Here is a 21,213-nt window from a genome sequence, read left to right on the forward strand (position 1 = left end):
CGCAAACATTAATGACTTATTACATATCATAAATTTCAAAAATATTTTTTTCTTTCTTAAACTTTATATCAAATCAAATTATATCATATAAATTGAGAAATAAATAAAAAAATTAAACATTGAACAAGTATAAGTCAACGGTAGGAGTAATTAATAATTTTATTTAGATATAGTATAGTGGGATAAAAATTTAAAACTTGTCTCCAAGTTGGAAGAAATCAGCAATTTTACTTTCACTCAACTAACCCTTCCCATTCTCTCTATTTGTCATCATATACATCTTAAAATTTTCCTCTCCCATGTCCTTCAAAAACCAAATTAAAACCATTCTCATCCATGATTTTTTTTGTTGGGTTTTTCTGAAGCAACCAATTAAACATAGTTCACAAGGTATGATCTTTTTATTTATTTATTTTTGTACACATGCATGTTCCAGTAGTGCTACTTATTACAAAGTTAATAGACTTTTTTTTTCTTTCTTTAATGATCCTGATATTCGGATAAGTTTGTATGTATCTTTACTAATTTCACAGGCAAACTTCTGTACACCTTTAATAATTTTACGGGATACCTTTCACCCTTCCTGAATTTGTCATTATTGATTATTGATCATCTGAATTTTTTTGGAAAAAAGGAGTAAATTTGGAATTTTGAATATACCCTTTTCCTGATATGCATTCTTTTGTATGATTATAACTGGCCGATGTTGTTAGTTGCCCTGGTTGTTCATCTGAATTGTGCATAGATGTTTATATATATTTTTTAAACATTGCACAAGTATAAGTCAACGATAGGAGTAATAATATTTAGAACATAGTAATGGAATAAAAATTTATTTTTTAAAACTTGAACAAGTATAAATAAGTAATGATATTTTTTTTCTTCTTTCATGTCAGTTCACAAAGTAACTATTTTTAAACATTAAAAAGTTAAGTTTTAACTTCAAAATAAGGGGGAGGGGGGGGGGGGGGGGGCGGAGGGAAAAAAAAAAGTGCAAGTTTTTTTTGGTTAAAAGGGTGGGTATTAGATAGATAATATAAAGAGTTTTACAGATGTTCAGCGTATTAGACCCTAAATTAGAATGTAGGTTTACACGACTTGAGTTAACAGAATTACATGCCGCAACTTTCCTAGGGAAAGTAGTTCCTAATATGTCTGCTTCTACATCTTTGTCCACATACATAGAGGAACTAACAAAATTTGCGGCCTGTCCAAAACTTCATTCCTGACTCCTTCTTTAGCGAACAAGTCTGCAACTCTATTCTGTTCCCTGCAAATATGATTAAGTGTTGGAGCTCCCAGCACTTGTATCAGCCACCTGCACTCCAATATAATGTCAGTAAATTGTGGATGGTTTTGCTTGATGCAAATAATGGATTGCAATGAATCAGTGTCAATTTGTAAGGGTGTTAAGTTTCTTTCTGAAGCTAATTTTAACCCTTCTAGAATGGCCATCAATTCAGCTTGTAGGGTAGAGACATGATGATAGGCTTTGGTGAAACCTATGACTTAATCCCCTCTAGAGTTTCGCAAAACCCCCCATCCCTTCCTTACCAGATTGATTTTTGACAGACCCATCAGTATTTAGCTTAAAGGTGCCCGGGTCTGGAGGGTGCCATTTGACATGAATCGTGGTGTTGTTTTTCCTTTTGATGGGGTTGTTATCAATGAGGAGATGATATTCCATGGCAGCAGCAATGGTATTTGCAATGGAGACAATAGAGTTATTGTTGTTGAAACAATTATCATTCCGGTTCAACCATAAGTTCCATAAACAGAAAGGATAATTTGGTCCCAATTAAGCCCTGTTCCCTATGGCTTTTCGGGTGGCTCTCCAATTTTCAGTGGTGATGTCTCTAGAGTCAAAGCTATCAATGGAATTACTGGCTGTGGCAGCCCCAATCTAGAAGTCAATTGCTTTGGGGGCATTTAAAGAAAATACGATTTATGTCTTCTTCTTATGTGTTGCAACTTTTGCATAACTTGTTGATGGGTAGACCTATGTTATGAAGGTAGCATGCAGTAAGGAGCCTATTATGGTGCATTAGCCAAAGGAAGGTCTTTATCTTGTTAGGAGCTTTAACGTACCAAACCCAGTTGAAATATTTACCCATAGGTCCATGCAGCTCTTTGGTATCTTTGATGGAATGATAGGCTAATTTCATGGAGAATCTGCCATCCTTTGTGGCATTCCAGAAGAGGATGTCTTCCTTGATGGTTTGGGTAGGGATGAAACGATTTTGAATTATGGAGGATAGGTCAGTTGGGAGGTCAAAGGAGATGTGACTAGGCTCACATTTGCCATTGTGATAGATGGAGCAAGAGTGTCAACCGGTTGGGCCGGTTCAAACCGGCACCGACCCACTTCTTTTTATCGGTTCCTAGGCTGGTCCGTTACCGGGTCATTCTTAACGGGCCGGTTCGGTCCGGGACCAAATAGTAAAATATGTTGAAATTGATCGGGACAGACCCACTTAGCGTGAATCCAGTTTTGACCGGTCAAAATGTTAAAAAAATAAATTAAAATTCGAATTTACATGTTTTTTCAATATATACTATATATATACACATCTATATACATTTTAAATACGTTAAACAATATACATACAATACATATACACTAAATATATATTACTTTAGAAAACATATACACATGTATACATTAAATATATACTACTTTAGAAAACATATATACATTAAATATATACTACTTTAGAGTCTATAGAAAATATATACACATATATACGTACAATATAATATATATACTACTTAAAATATTACTTGAAATAATAAACATCCAACATACATACACTAAATACATACTACTTTAGAAAACATATACACATGTACACATTAAATATATACTAATTTAGAGTCTATAGAAAATATATACACATATATGCATACCATATAATATATATTACTTAAAATACTACTTGAAGTAATATACATACGACATATATACACTAAATACATACTACTTTTGAAGTAATATACATACGACATATATACACTAAATACATACTACTTTAGAAAACATATACACATGTATACATTAAATATATACTAGTTTAGAGTCTATAGAAAATATACACACATATATACGTACAATATAATATATATAGATACTGCTTAAAATATGCTTGAAATAATATACATACAACATAAATACACTAAATACATACTGCTTTAGAAAACATATACACATGCATACATTAAATATATACTAGTTTAGAGTCTATATAAAATATATGCACATATATACGTACAATATAATATATATACTACTTGAAACAATATACATACTACATATATACACTTTACATACAACTTTAGAAAACATATACACATGTATACATTAAATATATACTAATTTAGAGTTTATAGAAAATATATACACATATATACGTACAATATAATATATATATATACTACTTAAAATACTACTTGAAACAATATACATATAACATATATACACTTTATGTATACAACTTTAGAAAATATATACACATGTATACGTTAAATATATATGACTTTAAAGTATAGAGAAAATATATACACATATATACGTATAATATAATATATATATATACTACTTATTATACTACTTCAAACAATATACATACAACATATATACACTTTATATATACAACTTTAGAAAACATATACACACCCAGTCTCTCCTGACTAGCACCTCTTACCTATCGACACAGTCCTACAATTACTATACTCATACTAACCTTCTACCCTTATCTGCGACCTCTACACCTTCCTATCTAGGGTCATGTCCTCGGTAAGCTGAAGCTGCTCTATGTCATTTCTAATCACTCCCCTTCAGTATTTCTTTGGCCTCCCTCTACTCCTCCTGAAGTCATCCTAGGCTAGCCTTTCACACCTGTGAACTGGGGCATCCGCGCCCCTCCTCACACATGCCCAAACCATCTCAGCCTTCCTTCTCGCATCTTGTCCTCCACCGAAGCGACTCCCACCTTCTCCCGAACAATCTCATTCCTAATTCTATCCTCTCTTGTAAGCCCACACATCCAGTGCAACATTCTCATTTCCGCCGCCTTCAGTTTTTGAATATGGGAGTTCTTGACAGGCTAACACTCCGATCCATATAACATAGCTGGACGGACTGCCACTCTATAGAATTTTTCTTTAAGCCTAAGGGGCACCTTCCTATCACACAACACTTCAGAGGCGAGCCTCTACTTCATCCAACCAGCTCCAATACGATTACAGACATCCTCGTAAATCTCACCATTCCCTTGAATCATAGACCCAAGATACTTAAAACTATCCTTCTTACATATAACTTGGGAATCCAACCTCACCACCACTTCGTCTTCCTGCCTTAATCACTAAACTTGCACTCCAAATACTTCTTCTTGGACCTACTCAACCTGAATCCCTTAGATTCTAGGGTTTGCCTCCATACCTCTAATTTTTTATTCACACCCCCCCCCCCCCCCCCCCCCCCCCCGCATTTCATCAATCAGCACTACACTATCTGCAAATAACATACACCAAGGCACTTCACCTTGAATACTTCGTGTCAACACATCCATCACCAGCGCAAATAGGAACAGACTAAGAGTCGAACCCTGATGCAACCCTTTCTCGACCAAAAAGTGCATTGAGTCTCCTCCCGCCGTTCTCACTCGAGTCTTTCCTCCATCGTACATGTCCTTAATAGCTCTGGTGTACGCCACCGGAACCTTTTTCACCTCCAAGCATCTCCAAAGAACCTCCCTAGGGACTTTGTCATAAGCCTTCTCCAAGTCAATGAACACCATATATAAATCCCTCTTTCTTTCTCTATACTGCTCCACTAATCTCCTCACCAGGTGGATTGCCTCTATCATCGAACGACTAGGCATAAAACCAAACTAATTCTCTAAAATGAACATGATCCTCCTAAATCTCCGCTCAACCACCCTCTCCCAAATCTTCATAGTATGACTCAACAACTTAATACCCCTATAGTTGTTGCAACTTTGAATGTTCCTTTTATTTTTATATAACGGAATCATCGTACTCCATCTCCAAGCCTCAGACATTCTTGCAGTCTTAAAAATATCGTTAAACAAATCATCAACCACCTTAAGCCTGCCCCACCTTCAAACTTCCAAAAATCTACTGGAATCTCGTTGGGCCCCATCGCCCTACCCTTCCTCATCCTACGAATAGCCTACCTGACCTCATCCACCTTAAAACATCTACAGTAACTGAAATCACGGCTCTCCTCCGAATGCTCCAGCTCCCCTAACTCAATGCCTCTCTCCCCTTCCTCATTCAAAAGTCTATGAAAATACTTCTGCCATCTCTTCTTAATATGAACATCCTTCACCAAAACTCAACCATCCTCCTCCTTAATGCACTTCACTTGGTCGAGGTCAAGACCCTTCCGCTCTCTAACCTTAGCAAGCCTATACAACCTCTTTTCCTCGCCTTTCTCCTCTAACCCCGCATACAAGCTCTCAAAAACTACTGTCTTAGCAGCCGTAACTGCTAACTTAGCCTCCTTCTTTGCCACTTTATAAACCTCCCTATTCACCCATTTCTCCTCTTCATCTTTACTCTCAATCAACTTAACATACGCCCCCTTCTTAATCTCCATTTTCTTCTTAACTTCTCTATTCCACCACCAGTCCCCCTATGCCTTCCTGCCCGCCCCCTCGAAACACCCAACACTTCTCTAGCAATCTCCATGATGTAGCTGGCAGCCTTATCCCATCTAACATCCATATCCTTCTTACACTCCCATACCCCCAAGCAGCATAAAGTCAATATGAGTCTTGGCTATCGCGCTTCTGAAAGTAATCAGGTGATCTTCCTTCTTCAGAAAGCTCGAATTCACCACCACCAGCCCAAAAGCCCTCGCAAACTCCAACAGAGCAACTCTCTCTCCATTTCTATCACCAAAACCAAAACCTCCATGCACATCGTCACATATAATATAATATATTTACTACTAAAAATACTACTTGAAACAATATACATACAACATATATACACTTTATATATACAACTTTTGAAAACATCTACACATGTATATGTTAAATATATACTACTTTAGAGTATATAGAAAATATATACACATATATACATACAATGTAATATATATACTACTTAAAATACTATTTGAAACAATATACATACAACATATATACACTTTATGTATACAACTTTAGAAAACATATACATATGTATACGTTAAATATATACTACTTTAGAGTATAGAGAAAATATATACACATATATACGTACAGTATAATATATATACTACTTAAAATACTACTTGAAACAATATACATACAACATATATAAACTTTATATATACAACTTTAGAAAACATATACACGTGTATACGTTAAATATATACTACTTTAGAGTATAGAGAAAATATATACACACATAGCATATATATACATTACATATTATACTACCTTAAAAACATATACACATGTGTATATTAAATATATACTATTTTAGTCAATAGAAAATATATACACATATATGTAGAATATATACTACTTAAAATACCACTTCAAATAATATTCATACAACATATATACACACTATATATATATATATACTACTTTAGAAAACATATACACATGTATACGTTAAATATGTACTACTTTAGATTCTATAAAAAATGTATACACGTATATGTAGAATATATACTACTTCAAATAACACTTGAAAGTTGAAAGATATATACATTACATGTTATAGTACTTTAGAAAATATATGCACATATATACATACAAGATTACAATGTATATAGTATACTACTTAATATAATAATACTTGAAGTTTTGAACATATACTCATTAGATGTTTTCACTATATTTCAACTTAAAAGATATTTATTTTTTTCATTATATGTATAATTAAAAGTATTTAATTCAAACTAGAAATTCAATTTAAATGAAAAAATAATGAAGGAGTGAATGAATGTTGTATTTTATTGATTGCAAAATGATCCAAAACTTATAATTTACATGAATGAAAAATCTACAAATTTTGTATCATTTTTTCCAACTCGTGCATGTTAATATTAACGGGAACTGCCATAGAAAAGTCAAAATCAATTGGGGCAAAACCATCTATTGGACTTGATTGTGTTGAGTTCTCCATTGAAGTCATAATTTCTTCAAGATTCGGTTCGTCTTTTGGCTCCTCCTCTATTCCTTGATTTTTTTGTTCCGCTCTAATGTAATGTCTAAGGCAAACTAGAACATTCATAGCATTGCTTCCCAATGAATGTCGGTTGTCTCCAAGCTGTTGTCGTCCTTGACTAAAAGCGCTCTCCGATGCAACGGTTAACATTGGAACATTCAATATATCTCTAGCTAATCTTGAAAGCACAGAATATTGTCTTTCATTATTCTTCCTCCAATCCAACGTGTTGATTTTGCTCTACGATTCTCTATCTACTGTCGAAGATAATACTTAAGCTCTTTTCGAGAACTTGATATGTGTGTTGAAGTCGCAACCCTGTCCCAAACATTTAAATCAAAAAAGTAATCAGGAAAACTATTATGTGTCTGCCTTTTAGAAGATGATGGCTTCTCGGGAGCTTGAGAGCGATAGTTGGAGTGATGTTTGTCGGTACGACTTCATCAAGTAAATCGGCATAATGGTTATATAATGCTTCCATATAACTGTTCGCATCACTCATAGCCGTAAACAAAGAAGGTTTTCTTCAGGCCCTATCTCTAAAGCATTATAAATAATACTACTAAATTTGGACATGGTATTATATTTCATATATGGATTTAGTATAACACCAATCAAGTAAATTAGGGGAAGCGGATAAAATATTTTTAAAATTTAGCAAACGTAGCACTAACAGCTTCTTCGTAACCTTCTTTATTATTATATTCTTTAAGCAAACAAGAAATGTTGACTAACTAAGTTAAAATACTACAAACAGTAGGATAATAAGCACTAGAAAATTCAACCGTAGCTATATAAATTTTTTTAAAAAACTTAACAAGATCAGCAATTGCAGCCCAATCAAAATCATGTAGCATACACTCAGAAAAAAAACCAGAATATTGATTAAAAGTCATTGTAATAGGAACTTCATAAGCAAGACAAGTTTTTTAAATAAGTATAAGTAGCATTCCATCTAGTATTACATTCTTCAGGCATAAATATCCATCTAAGTCCATTTTGTTCACATTTGATTTTAAAAATTTTCACTCTAGATTTTTGATTATTTTCTTGAATAAAGCCAACAGCAAGCCGAACCTTTTCAATATAAAGCTCAAAATTCAAGTCCATCTCTTACAATTAAATTATATATATGACAAGCACACTTAACATGAAATATTTCAGGTAATGGCGGAATAAGGTTAACTTTTAACTTGTTAATAGAAGTTTTGTTGTTAGATACATTATCAAAGAAATACATAAAATTTTTCTTTAAATACCGTAATAATCTGCAACTTTAGTAATAGATTCAGAAATAAATTTTTCAGTATGTCTACGATCTTCATCATACAAAAAGCTAGAATACATTTTTGCATAAAAAAATTATTATCTATCCAGTGATAAGTAATTGTTAAATAATCATTTTTATTAACAGCACAATCAAGATCAGAAGTTAGAGCAATTCTACATGGAATATTTTTTAATAATGTAGATAAATAATAAATATATTATGCATGGAGTCTAAAAATATCGGCACGACAAGTACTTCTAGGAATACCATTAAACATAGAATTGTAAATTGCTTGAATATAACGAATAAAAGCATTCGAAGAAGCAAAAGTGAAAGACAAACAACTCACAACTATCATTTTTGCTATTTCTTTTCGGTCCTTCATTTTATTATAATTCTTAATTAATTGACCGGTTGTTAGGTTCAATCTAGTTTGTGCTGGCCCACCAACAACCTCACCACCCTGTGCAATACTTAATTCTCTTGCATGCTTTTCCTCTTAAATGTCTCATCAACGAACCCGTACCCCCTTTATTGCCTTCGATTTTATGCGCATATACAAGCTCACAAATATTGAATTGCACCTTAGTTTCTCCTTCTATTTTCAAAAAAAATTTCCATGCAATATTAGTTCTTCTACAAGTTTTTGTAGGGGCACAGGGAGGACGGGGAGGAAGATTAACCGATTCAGATCTAACATTAGTATTTCCTACTCCAGATGTTTCATCAATATTTTCATCATCTACATCTAAATTAATCGCATCTACTTCATCTTATTCTTCTATATCATAATTTTTTTGAGCTTCTACATAATCAATATTGTGAGCACCTATACCTATTTCTTCCTCAAAAGATTGAATAACCGATACCAAAGGCACACGGGTATATCTATTACTTGAACTATCTCTATCAAAATTGTCACCAATTCATTTTTACTACCACTATCACTTTTGGAATAAAATTTTTTAACACTTTTATCGAGGTTTCTTATTTTATCCATATTATAAAATAAATTAAAAAATATTTAAAATATATAAAAATAAGAAAAATAAATATTTAATAATTAATACACTAATTAAAAATTAAAAGTAAGAGATGAAATGATAATACCAAATTTTAAAAGTATCTGAAAGTTGCGACTTTAGAAAACTTCCACTTGATATTTGTAATCGCAAAATTTAAAAATAAAATTAAGCCCTTTAGAAGATAATTAGAATATTTGAGAGAGATTGAGATTTGAGAGAATGAGAGAATTTATTTGTGTGAAAAATGATTTGAGATTGTAGGGTATTTATAGAAATTTTTTTGAATTATTGTGAATGTTGGATGCCATGTGGCAACAAGCGATACCATATGGCATGATATCAATATGGCTAAGTGACAACTAATCCCCCAACCCCTCTATGTAAATTTATAGTATTTAGGCTATACATAGCCTTATATTGAAAGAAGTGATGGTGGAGAGATGATCTTTACTATTTTGCATACAACTTTATATTATTTTTTTTAGGCTTTTGTTACTTTTATATATAAATTTTATATCATGTTATCAGCACGAGTCTCTACCATTCCGAACAAATATAGGTAATAAAGGTAAGTATTTTTTTTTTCTTAAATAATGTCAAATATATCCAAACTCGAATTTGTTGCCTTAGATATATCGGAATAAACTTACATGTCCTAGGCATTGGATGCCGAAATATATTTAGATGCGATGGGTTTGGCAAACACCATCAAAAATGAAAATCAGGCGTCAAATCAAGACAGGGCTAAAGTCATGATATTTCTCCATCATCATCTTGATGAAGGTTTGAAATGAAATACCTCACAATTAAGGATCCACTTATATTATGAAATAATTTAAAAAAAAGATATGACCACCTGAAGATGGTCATCCTTCCACACGCATATTATGAGTAGACTCATTTGAAGTTATAGAACTTTAAAAATATAACTGATTATAATTCTGCGATGTTTAAAATTAAATCGTAATTGAATTTATTTGGAGAAAATATAACTGATCACGACATGTTAGAGAAAACATTCTTTACTTTTCCCGCCTCGAGTATGCTGTTGCAGCAATATTGAGAAATAGGTTTAAGAAATTTTCTGAATTAATTTCTCATCTTCTTGTTGTTGAACAACATAATGATCTTTTAATGAGAAATCATGAAAGTCGACCTCCTGGTACTGTTCCATTTCCTGAAGTGAATGTTGCACATTTTCATCAAACCAAGCGTGAAAAAAGCCCTAACCCCAGTCGTGGCCATGGTCGTGGTCGTGATAGATATTTTAATCAGAGTGATCACCTTGCACTAAACAATGACCCTCAACACCAGCAGTGTAAAAAGAAGGGTGAAGCTCCTGAAGCAACGCCAAGGAAGAACACTGAAAATAATATTATCGATGTTGAGGAAAGGGGCACTAGTTGCGTATCTGTCGTATGCCAAAACATCTGGTAAAACTCTATCAGGGGTCCCTTAACGAAACAGATAATGATATTGAGGCAAACTTTATCTCTGAAGATAATGTTGAGCCCATGAATTTAGATGCCTCAGATTTCTTTACAACCCCTGAAGGATATGTTAATCATCCTGTAGATGATGAATATGAAATAGTTTGATTGTTTTACTTTCCTGTTAAGTTGTATTAGTTTACATTTATGTTAATAGTATCTCACTAATCTTGTAAATAAATAAAGTTTATGTAATACGTTATGTGCTAGTAATACGTTAATGTTTACTTTGTTTATATTTTCATCTTGAAGAATAAATGAATACTCTTGAAGTAGAAAATAAAAAATTTACTCCTAAAGAAGTAAATCTGAAATTAAAGATATGATAAAGAAAATTCTCTACAGCTATATGTATACCTCGATTTGCTTTTGAAGTAGGAAAATATTAATAGAAGTCTTAAGGTATCATAGTTTGATATGCTTAGGGCACGTTGTAATAACTATATTTCATTCTCAAAGAATGAAAAGTTTTGATTAATTGTTAGTTATCCTTCATTCTCAAGGAATGAGAATTTTTAATAAATGTTACAATTACAAATTCATTCCCTGAGGTGAATGTGATATTTAGTAAGATATATAAATGTGCATTTGACTGTGAAAATCACATTCAGAAGGAGTAGAATGAATTATTTTGAAATTTACTCCCGAAGTAGTAGTTTGAAATTTATCTTAAATCTACTCCTAAAATAATAGAACCTTGAAATTTACTTCTGGAGTAGTAAATTTGATATTTACTCCTGAAATAGTAAATATGATATTTACTCTCTAAGTAGTAAGATTGTGCAATAGCAAAATCTTGCAAACTACTCTCGAAGTAGTAGACCTTTTACTCTAGTAAATAACCCATGCCATAATAAATTTGGAGTTTACTAGTTTAAATAATTCTATTTGTTGTGTGAATGATTTTGTCATCCTGAAGATGAGTATATTGAGTTTTAGACATATAAAGAAGAACTAGAAGATTCCTCAAGAACTATTACTTGTTCTCATGATAAGTTAATTGAACCAGCAAATGTTGGGAGCAAATTTCCTAAATTCTGAAAACGTAAAAGGTGAATAAGGGTCCATTCACCCATCATTTGATATGATGCATCCATAAGATGGTTACATGTACATTTATTGTCAACCTGCAGTTTGACATTTATATAGTTGCCTTCTCAATTAAATTGAGTAAAGAGCATACTTTTCAGATAATGTAGTCAGGACAATTGATCTTGATAATTATGGTTATATTCAAGTTGATTTAGCATAGAATACCTCATATAAATAGTTAAATCATTACTTGTGAGAAAAAATACAAAGATAAAAAGTATTGGTCTGAAATATATATTGCCTACAATAACACTTGTATGCATTAGGCCAAAATTATGATCAATTCTTCCCTCTCAATAGGTTTAGGGTCAGGAACCATATATTTTCCATTTAATAGCTTTTTGATGTGCGGTATGTCATTAATAGATATACCATGATTTACAAATATGGATTCTCCAAAGTAGATTGGAGTATATGTTAGTTTTCCTAACATAAGGAGGAGATAATAAGCAACTAAGAAATATGTTGAGAATTATCGTTAGTATGATCCTCATTTAAAAGATAATGCTAGTCAAATGCCAAAAGCATTTGGTGACCCAAAATTAATTTTATATTTAGCTACAGATGCTCTTACTATTTATTCGTGAAGGACAAAGTCTATAGCATGCACGAAGCATGGTAGATCAATCGGTTCCAAATAAAGCAATTCTTGAAAAGTAAATAGAGCAAATGATTATAATAAAGAGGCAATATACTCTTGAAAAACGATGACATAAAGCTTCGTGAAGCCTCAAGAAGAGGATCAGGTACCTAAAAATAATAAGTGATAAGATATCAATAAGTTATGTCATAATGTGAACCAATACAAATGATATCTCATCGATGATATCTTTAGTACACTAGCGCGCAATATTATATAATATTATGAGAATCTGTATTCTACATCTATTTAAGCATGTTGTCGTAGAAATAGTATCAAGTGGAATATGCTTCTTGGTAAGCATAAGGTTTATTTGACCTGCAGTCCTGACACTAGAAGATGTCATGTATTTAATATTGAATGTCTCACTTGATAATGAAATTTATATGAAAATCCCAGAAGGATTAAAGATGCATGAAGCATATAGTTCGAAGCTTCGGAAATTATATTCAATTAGATTACAAAGATCATTATACGATCTAAAATAATCTGGACGTATGCAGTGTAATCGCCTTAGTGAGTACTTGATAAATGAAGGTTACATAGATGATGTCATTTGTCCTTATATTATCATTAAGAAAACGACATCAGTTTTTGTTATACTCGCTGTTTATGTGGATGACATAAATCTCATTGGAACTCCAGAAGAGGTCCAAAAGGCAATTGAATATCTAAAGAAAGAATTTGAAATGAAAGATCTTGGAAAGACAAAGTTTTATCTTGGTCTGTAGATTGAATATTTAGCAGATAGGATCTCCATCCACCAATCTACCTATACTGAGAATGTCTTGAAATAATTTTACACGGACAAAGCATATTCATTAAATAATCTAATGATTGTTCGATCATTTGAAGTGAGTAAAGATTCATTTATACCTCTAAAAGTAGGTGAAGATATTCTTGGTCCTGAAGTACTATATCTCAATGCTATTGGTACACCTATGTATCTTGCTAATAGCGCAAGGCTTCATATAGCTCATTCTGTTAATTTGCTAGCTAGATAAAGTTCTTTTCTTTTATGTAGACATTGAAATAAAGGTAAGTATATATTGCAATATCTAAAGGGACCTATTGATATGAGTTTATTTTATATTAACAAAGATAGTTTATATCTTATTAGTCATGCAGCTGTAGGTTATTTATTTGACACACATAAAACAAGATCTCAAACAGGTTATGTGTTTACATATGGAGGTACTGCAATATCATGGCGATCTACAAAGCAGTTTATTGTTGCTACTTCTTCAAATCATGTTGAGATAATAGCTATTCATGAGCCAAGTAGAGAATACATATGACCGATATCACTGATACATTCCATCAAAGAGAAATGTAGCTTGAAGTTTGATATCAAGATACCCACAGTCATATTTGAAGATAATGCAGCATGCATAACTCAATTAAAAGGAGGCTTTATAAAGGGAGATAAAACAAAGTACATCTCACCAAAGTTCTTCTTCACACATGATCTCCAGAAGAATGACAATATTGATGTACAAAAAAATCCGTTCAAGTAACAATCTAGCAGATTTGTTCACTAAGTCGTTACCAACTTCAACTCTCAAGAAATTGGTACATAAGATTGGAATGTAACGACTGAACTAGTTAAATCGGGGTCTTCACGGGGAGAGTAAGAATACACGTTGCTCTTTTTTTCTTAACCAAGGTTTTTATCCCACTAGATTTTCCCTGGTAAGATTTTTAATGAGGCAACACTCAAATGCGTATTCAAAATTTTTTATTTTACATGGACATCCAAGTGAGAGTGTTGTGAATGTTGGATGCCATGTGGCAACAAGTGATGCCATATGGCATGATATTAATATGGCTAAGTGACAACTAATCCCCCACCCCTTTTATGTAAATTTATATTATTTAGGCTATAAATAGCCTTGTATTGAAAGAAGTGATGGTGGAGAGATGATCTTCACTATTTTGCATACAACTTTCTATTATTTTCCTTACGCTTTTGTTACTTTTATATATAAATTTTATATCATGAGTTAATTTTTTTTAAAAAAAGATAATGAAAAATTGGACAAATGTCCGTTGGGCCAACGACTTATTTGACCATTGGAAATAGCCTAGCAGCAAGCAACAATAATTTTTTTTTAATTTTTTTATTAAATCCGATTCGAGTCGATCCGGGTAACCGATGGGCCTGGTCTAATTTTAATACTAGGTTGGTCCATCTGGCCTATCAATTGAGATGGCCCAGCCTGGGACTGGTGGCCCAGTAACCCGAATACCCACTGGGGTGGATCAGATCGGGTCGGACCATCTACTTGGGCCGAGCTAAATAGGTCAGAACGGGCCAGCTCGACCCAGTTGACAGGTTTAAGATGGAGTTAACCCTAAGTTGGTATTTTCTTTTGTTGAGGGGACCCTGAATTTAAGACCTGATAGTTTCGAAGTTGGGGATCTATCTGTCTTCAAATAATCTAACTCTATTTCCTCTATTAATGGTTCATCTCTAGTTCTTTTGGCAAGTTTTCCAACCATGTTGGATATACTTCCAAATGTGGGAGAAGGCTTTCCTAATATGGTTGCTACCATTAGGTTTGTAGTATTTGTTGTAGAGAAGCTTAGCCCAAGGTTACTGGGTGTTTTGGTACATTCTCCAGGCTAGACTTGCATGGTAAGCTTGGTTTTGGAGCTTACTCTTCTTGATACCTAAGCCACCTTTATCTTTGGGGAGGGTAACAGTGCTCCAACTCAGAAGATAAATTTTTTTCTTTTCAGCTGTGGTACCTCATAAGAAGTTCCTCTGAATTCTATCAATGGCTTTAATTGTTTTACTAAGCAAAGTGATGAATTGCATAGAGTGGGAAGGGATGCTGCTTAGAATTTCTTTAACCAAGGTGGTCCTACAAGCCATGTTGATCATTTTAGTTTTCCACCCTTGTCATCCTACTTTGTATCCCATCAATAATGTATTGAAAGTCAGTATTAGTGAGTTTAGATTAGAACATGGGAAATCCAAGAAATTTACCAAATGTGTTGCAAGCTGGTATACTGAGTAGTCTAGAGCAAGTATTAGCATTATCCAGTTTGCAATTCTAGAGAAGATGACCTTGGACTTAGTAAGGTTAAGTTTTTGTCTAGATCGCTCACAAAAGGTAGTTAAGACCAAATTAATAGTATGACAGTTCTCAGGGGTGGCTCTAGAGAACAGGGTCAGGTCATCTATAAAGAAAAGGTGGAAGAAAGTAGAGCCTCTAGGGGAGACAGAAATGGGGCTCTATTTCTTCTCCAGGACCATTAGATCAATGGTTCTAGACAATCTTTCTATATATAAAATAAAAATGTATGGGGAGAGAAAGTCCCCCTACCTGATTCCCCTGTTGGGGTTGAAGGGTGTGGTTTTTTTCTACCATTGATAAAGATGGAGATAGATGAGGTAGTAATGTAGGACATGATGAGGTTCACCAAGTTGACAGGAAAGCCAAAATAGTCTAGTGAGTTCTTTATGAAAGACCACTCTAGTCTATCAAAAACTTTCTCAAAGTCAATCTTGAGTATCATGTTTCTTTTTTCCCCCTTTATTTTGTGAAAATGGGTTAGGAATTCCTAGAGTACTATAGCATTATCCGACGCCCTCCTATTGGATAAAAAGCTAGCTTGATAGGGAAAATTATAGCAGGAAGAACAAGTTTGATCCTATTCACAATAATTTTGGTGACAAACTTGTAGGAGGTTTTACATAGACTAATGGGTCCATAGTTCCTGATGAAGGTGGCATTTATGCATTTTGGATCAGGCATAAGAGACTTTCATTTTAATTATTAGATTCATAGTATTGGTATCAAAGAATTCTATGCAGAAGGCTATGATTTTCTCCTTAACTATGTTTCAATATTTCTAGTAAAAGATGAGGTGGATGCCATCAAGTCCAGGGACTTTGATGAGCTTGAAAGCCATGATAGCCTTGTGAATTTCCTCAGGGGTTAGGGGGTATTACGATGGGTAATATCTTCCTAGGGGAGTTGGTTTCTGATTGTGTTGAATTGAGAACCTCTCCACTTAGAGGAAGTGTGCTTTGAGGTATGGAGGATAGAGTAGTAGACAGTGGTGTAGTTTTGGATATTCTCAGCTTCAGTGATGAGGTTACCATTAGGGTCTTGGAGACTGAGGATCCTATTTCATTTCCTTCTATTTAGAGTAGAGGTGTTGAAGAATCTAGTGTTTGAGTCTTCTTGTTGGAGCCAAGTAATTCTACATTTTATTTTCCAAAACTCTTCTTCAAACTTAAGGAGGTTATAAGGGTAGGGACTATAAGGGTAGTGGATGGAGGTTTGGATGCCCTTTATCCTTGCAAAGGTTCTTTTCATTTTTTGGAAGATATTTCCAAAAGTGTGAGAGTTCCAATTGGAGGCTTTATCCTTGAGGGATTGATTTGCCTCCACGATATTATTAGGAGAGTCAAAGAAGGATAGGACAATATTGAAGAAGGAGGGATGACCACACCACATGAGTTCCATCCTAAAGGGTTTCCTTTCTATGTTGTTTGGTTGGTTGGTCAGAATGACAATAAGAGGACAGTGGTCAAAGTAGGCCTTGGGTAGATGGTTGACACAAGTGTCAAGGTAGTTGATTATCCAAGAGTCATTTGTCAGGCACCTGTCTAATCTCTCAAGAATATGGTCTTTTCTATTTTTATATCATTTGTTAGTCTAAGTAAACTTTCTACCTTTAAAGCCTAGGTCAACCATGTTGCACTGATTGAGGCATTGCCAAAACAGCTCTGCCCTTTTTGCTATTAATATTGTTACCTCTATATTTCTCCCTGGCTTGGAGGACTTTATTGAAGTCTCCTTCAATAAACCAGTCTCCTTTATAGGTTTAGGAGATTCTAATCAAATTTTCCCAAAGGTTGTTTCTAACACTAAAGTCATTACTGACATAGATAACAGAGAATAACCAAAGTGGGAGGATGAAAGTACCTTCACCATGACATGAATGTCTTGGTTAGAGATGGAAATGTCCTCAACCTTAAAAGTGTTTTCCTTCTGCATAATGACAATTTCCCCTGAAAGGCCTCTAGTTTCAGACTGAATCTGATCATCAAACCCTAGATCCTCAATGAGTTTCTTATGGTCTTTCATCTTGGTCTCTAACAGGACAAGCATGATAAGTTTGTGCATTTGAAAAAAAGAGGTGTAGTGTTTTTTGAAGCTGGAACTATTAGCTCCCCTACTATTCCAAATCAAGAAACTAGTCATGGTGGATTGGTTGGGTTGAGTTCTCTCAGGTTATTTACCCTTTCCTGAGATGTCCTGAAGGATTTTCATCTGTTTTGCTTTCAGAGTGGCAGTTGGAGAGGAAGAAACCACTTGGCTCTTCACTATCAGAAGGCACTTCGTCAGGTTCTCTGGACAATATACTAAAGTAGCTTCTTTGTAGGGCTCTTTGAACTTTTTATGGAAGATGTTTTCTAGAGAGAAGGCCTCTGTGCTTTGTTTCCTAAGGAAGTCCAACATCTTTTGGAGTTCCTAGTTGCATTGTATTAGTGTCTCCAGTGTGCTGTTGTTTTCTCCTTCTAGGTTTTCTCTCCGAGGATAAGGAGGTGACTTGTGAAAGAGGTTCTCTTAGGATGTCCAGGGGATGAAGAATGGACTCGCTACAGTGGAGAGAGTATTGTTGGGGAAAAAAGTTAGATTCTGGAAGGTCTGACTTATGAGAAAGTTATATTCTGCTGAGGAAAGGTGGTTCACATTGCCCATGAGTTGGGCTTGGAGGAGAGATTGCATCCACACCTGGTTCCCTAGTCTTTGGACTGCATGGTCTATGTTGTTCCTGTCAGGTTTGCCAGGTAGTGGGGATCTTGGACCAGTAGCACCACTGGTTGATTGTTGATTGTGGCATTCAAGGTGGAACTCATATCCTGAAGTGTCAGTTCCAACCAAGATTGTGGGATGTGGTCCTGGGGTAGTGGATCTGACACTAGGAATACTGGGATGTTTGTATGAAAGTTTGTGTTTGTGTTGAAACTTTCTATTTTAGGGTATGTTAGCAGCAGTAGGTTCTTTTGGGGCTACTTAAACCTATTTTGTAAGTTCACAGGGGTGTTAGTTGTGGAGGATTTAATTGACGCGACCCTCATAGTATTGTCATTATCTTTCAAGTGATGAATAATAATATCTTTTAATGGGAGAATTTGGATTGAGGAATTAATATTGAAATTGAATTCATTTTGATAGTGGAGAACAGAGTTCTCAGGACTTCCAGGGGTAGTATGTGGGGTCCTTATATTGACAAAGCTTGGGGACGAAGGAGGGGGGGAGGGTTTACCCTGTAGGCGTTAACCTTCCTTAGCTGGCACTAAGAGGTTAACTTTACCTGAGGTTGAGTGAGGCTCGCCATTCTCAGCTTTATAGACAAATTTATTTACCAGGGCCTCATTAGTTAGAATCTTCAAGGAAGGGTTTTTCGATCTTATCTTTCTTTTCTCTTTGCGATTATCGATTTTTGGGGAGGTGCCAGTATTAAGAAACTTACCTGCCGATGCATCGTATGATTTTACCTGAGTTTGGATCTGGATCGCTCTAGTGCTTTTATCGTTAATCTTGGTTGTCTCTTGAAAAATTTCATCATTTTCCATGGTTCCTCTGTGTTATTTTGATTAAGATCTGCCTTCGAGGAGGACACTATGAAGGTGAGGTCTTCCTTTGCATAGATTTTTGAGAAGCAATAGCGTTAGGTATGTCCTAGATGTCCGCAACCTGTGCATAAAGTTCTGTCACCTTCGTATAAAACTTCTTGTAAGTGATTTCCAATTGTGACAGTTTTCTTGACCGGTGCATTTAAAGGGACTTGGATGCAAATCTTCGTGTATTGTCCTCTGAGCGTGGCTAAGGTACATGAATCAATTTTCAGCAAAACCCCCAATCTTTTTCCAATTTTCTCTAGGATCCCTCGATTGTAGAACTCTGTCGGTAGTTGGGGTAAACGAATCCAAATCGCCGTATGGGTTGGAGTGGAGAGTTGTGGCATAAAATTTAGTTCCCATCTTTTAACTGATAAAAATTTGCCAGAGACGAACCATGGTCCCTCTGGGAGAGCTTTATGCATGTTCTTGCTCTTGTTGAATTTTGTGATATAGAAATCGTAACCTAGATCTATGAGTACCAGATTTTTCGAGGGTTTCCATAGCTCTTTCAATTTGGTTCTTAGGTGCTGGTGGTTAATTCGCATTCCTATTAGCTTTACAATAACGGAGTATTGCCAGGGAAGATAGATTCTGGCCTTGTCCTCTGCAGATAGGATGATGGGTTCCTCTCCATTATCAGTTTCGTTTGCCCTAGATTGCAAAAGGTGTGTGTAGGATTGGTTGAGTTCGACTTGTTTGTCCTTCAATATGTCTTTGAAGGATTGTTTGCCTTGTGGGTTTTCCTCCATTATGTCCACCAGACATTTTGGTGGTGGATCTGATAGTTTTGCCGGTGGTTGAAACGTTGGGTTCTGTAATTGATTGGGGTGGTCGGTCATGTCTTAGGGGGTCTTCTAGAGAGAGAAAAAGTAAATTGAAATTTAAAAATTTTTCTTAGTTTATGTCAATAAGTGTAAGTTAACTATAGGAGTAGTATAATACTCCATTTATTTAGATCATAGATTCATAGTAGTGGCCTAGTGGGATAAAACCTTACTCTCACTATTTAATTTTTTTTCTTCTTATTATATATATTGATGGATATCAAGATTATTTATAAAATATATATGAGAAAAACATCAAAATTTATATCTATCTATACTATGTTAAAAGTGTAAGGGTATTATGGGCATTATAAATATTGTTTTAACTTTTTATTCTTCCTTAGAAGTCTCTGTTCTAGACAAAATTATTTTTTCATTATTTTTCTAATATTTACGAGTTAAAAATTAATTAAATATATAGAGTAAAACCTTTCCTTATTAGAAGTAATCAAAATTAATAACAGTTAATATTTTTTTCATTAGTTAGAATTCTAAATCAAGCAATTTGATTTTCAGAAGATTTAAAAATTTTAAAAATAAATATAAAAGTGTTAGAATAAGAAAAATTTAGGAAATAATAAATTTTAAAAGTTTTTAAGTACATAAGAAGTATGTAATGAATGATTTTGTTAAGATTTGACCTTAAAATTAAGGAAAGAATTTAAATATAGACAAATAAAAAAATAATTGTACCACAAATATGATTCAAAATTGAAGTGTCTCTCTTACCCTCTAGCAGCAAAGGAAAAAGGTATTGCGTGATAGATGCAAAAGTGATGATTCATCAACCACTTGGAATTCTGATGGTCATATATATGTGCTTACACTAAATATATGTTTATATTTACATTATTATATTAAAGTATGAAGGATCTTTGAGAAGTGATTTAAACTTTTTGCATTTTATTAAAAATCTCCGCAATAAATAAAAAATATTTAATTTTAAATAATAAAAAATTATACGTGCGAGGCATGTGCAGTTAAACTAATATACATAATTGCAAGTTATAGCAATATTTCTTCGATTGCAAT

General features: G+C 34.0%; 1 protein-coding gene across 2 annotated transcripts in view; it reads left to right on the forward strand.

Moving 5' to 3' along the window:
- Positions 1–228: 228 nt before the first annotated feature.
- The window catches only part of LOC107851350 (cation/H(+) antiporter 18), a 29,209-nt gene continuing 8,224 nt past the window's right edge, over positions 229–21,213 (forward strand). For both annotated transcript variants that reach the window (XM_016696331.2, XM_016696332.2), the window contains exon 1: positions 229–390. The gene's annotated coding sequence lies outside the window, so the exon portion shown is untranslated. The remainder of the gene's footprint in view (positions 391–21,213) is intronic.

Source organism: Capsicum annuum, chromosome 12 (genome assembly GCF_002878395.1).
Source record: "Capsicum annuum cultivar UCD-10X-F1 chromosome 12, UCD10Xv1.1, whole genome shotgun sequence".
In the NCBI taxonomy this organism is placed as follows: Eukaryota; Viridiplantae; Streptophyta; class Magnoliopsida; order Solanales; family Solanaceae; genus Capsicum; species Capsicum annuum.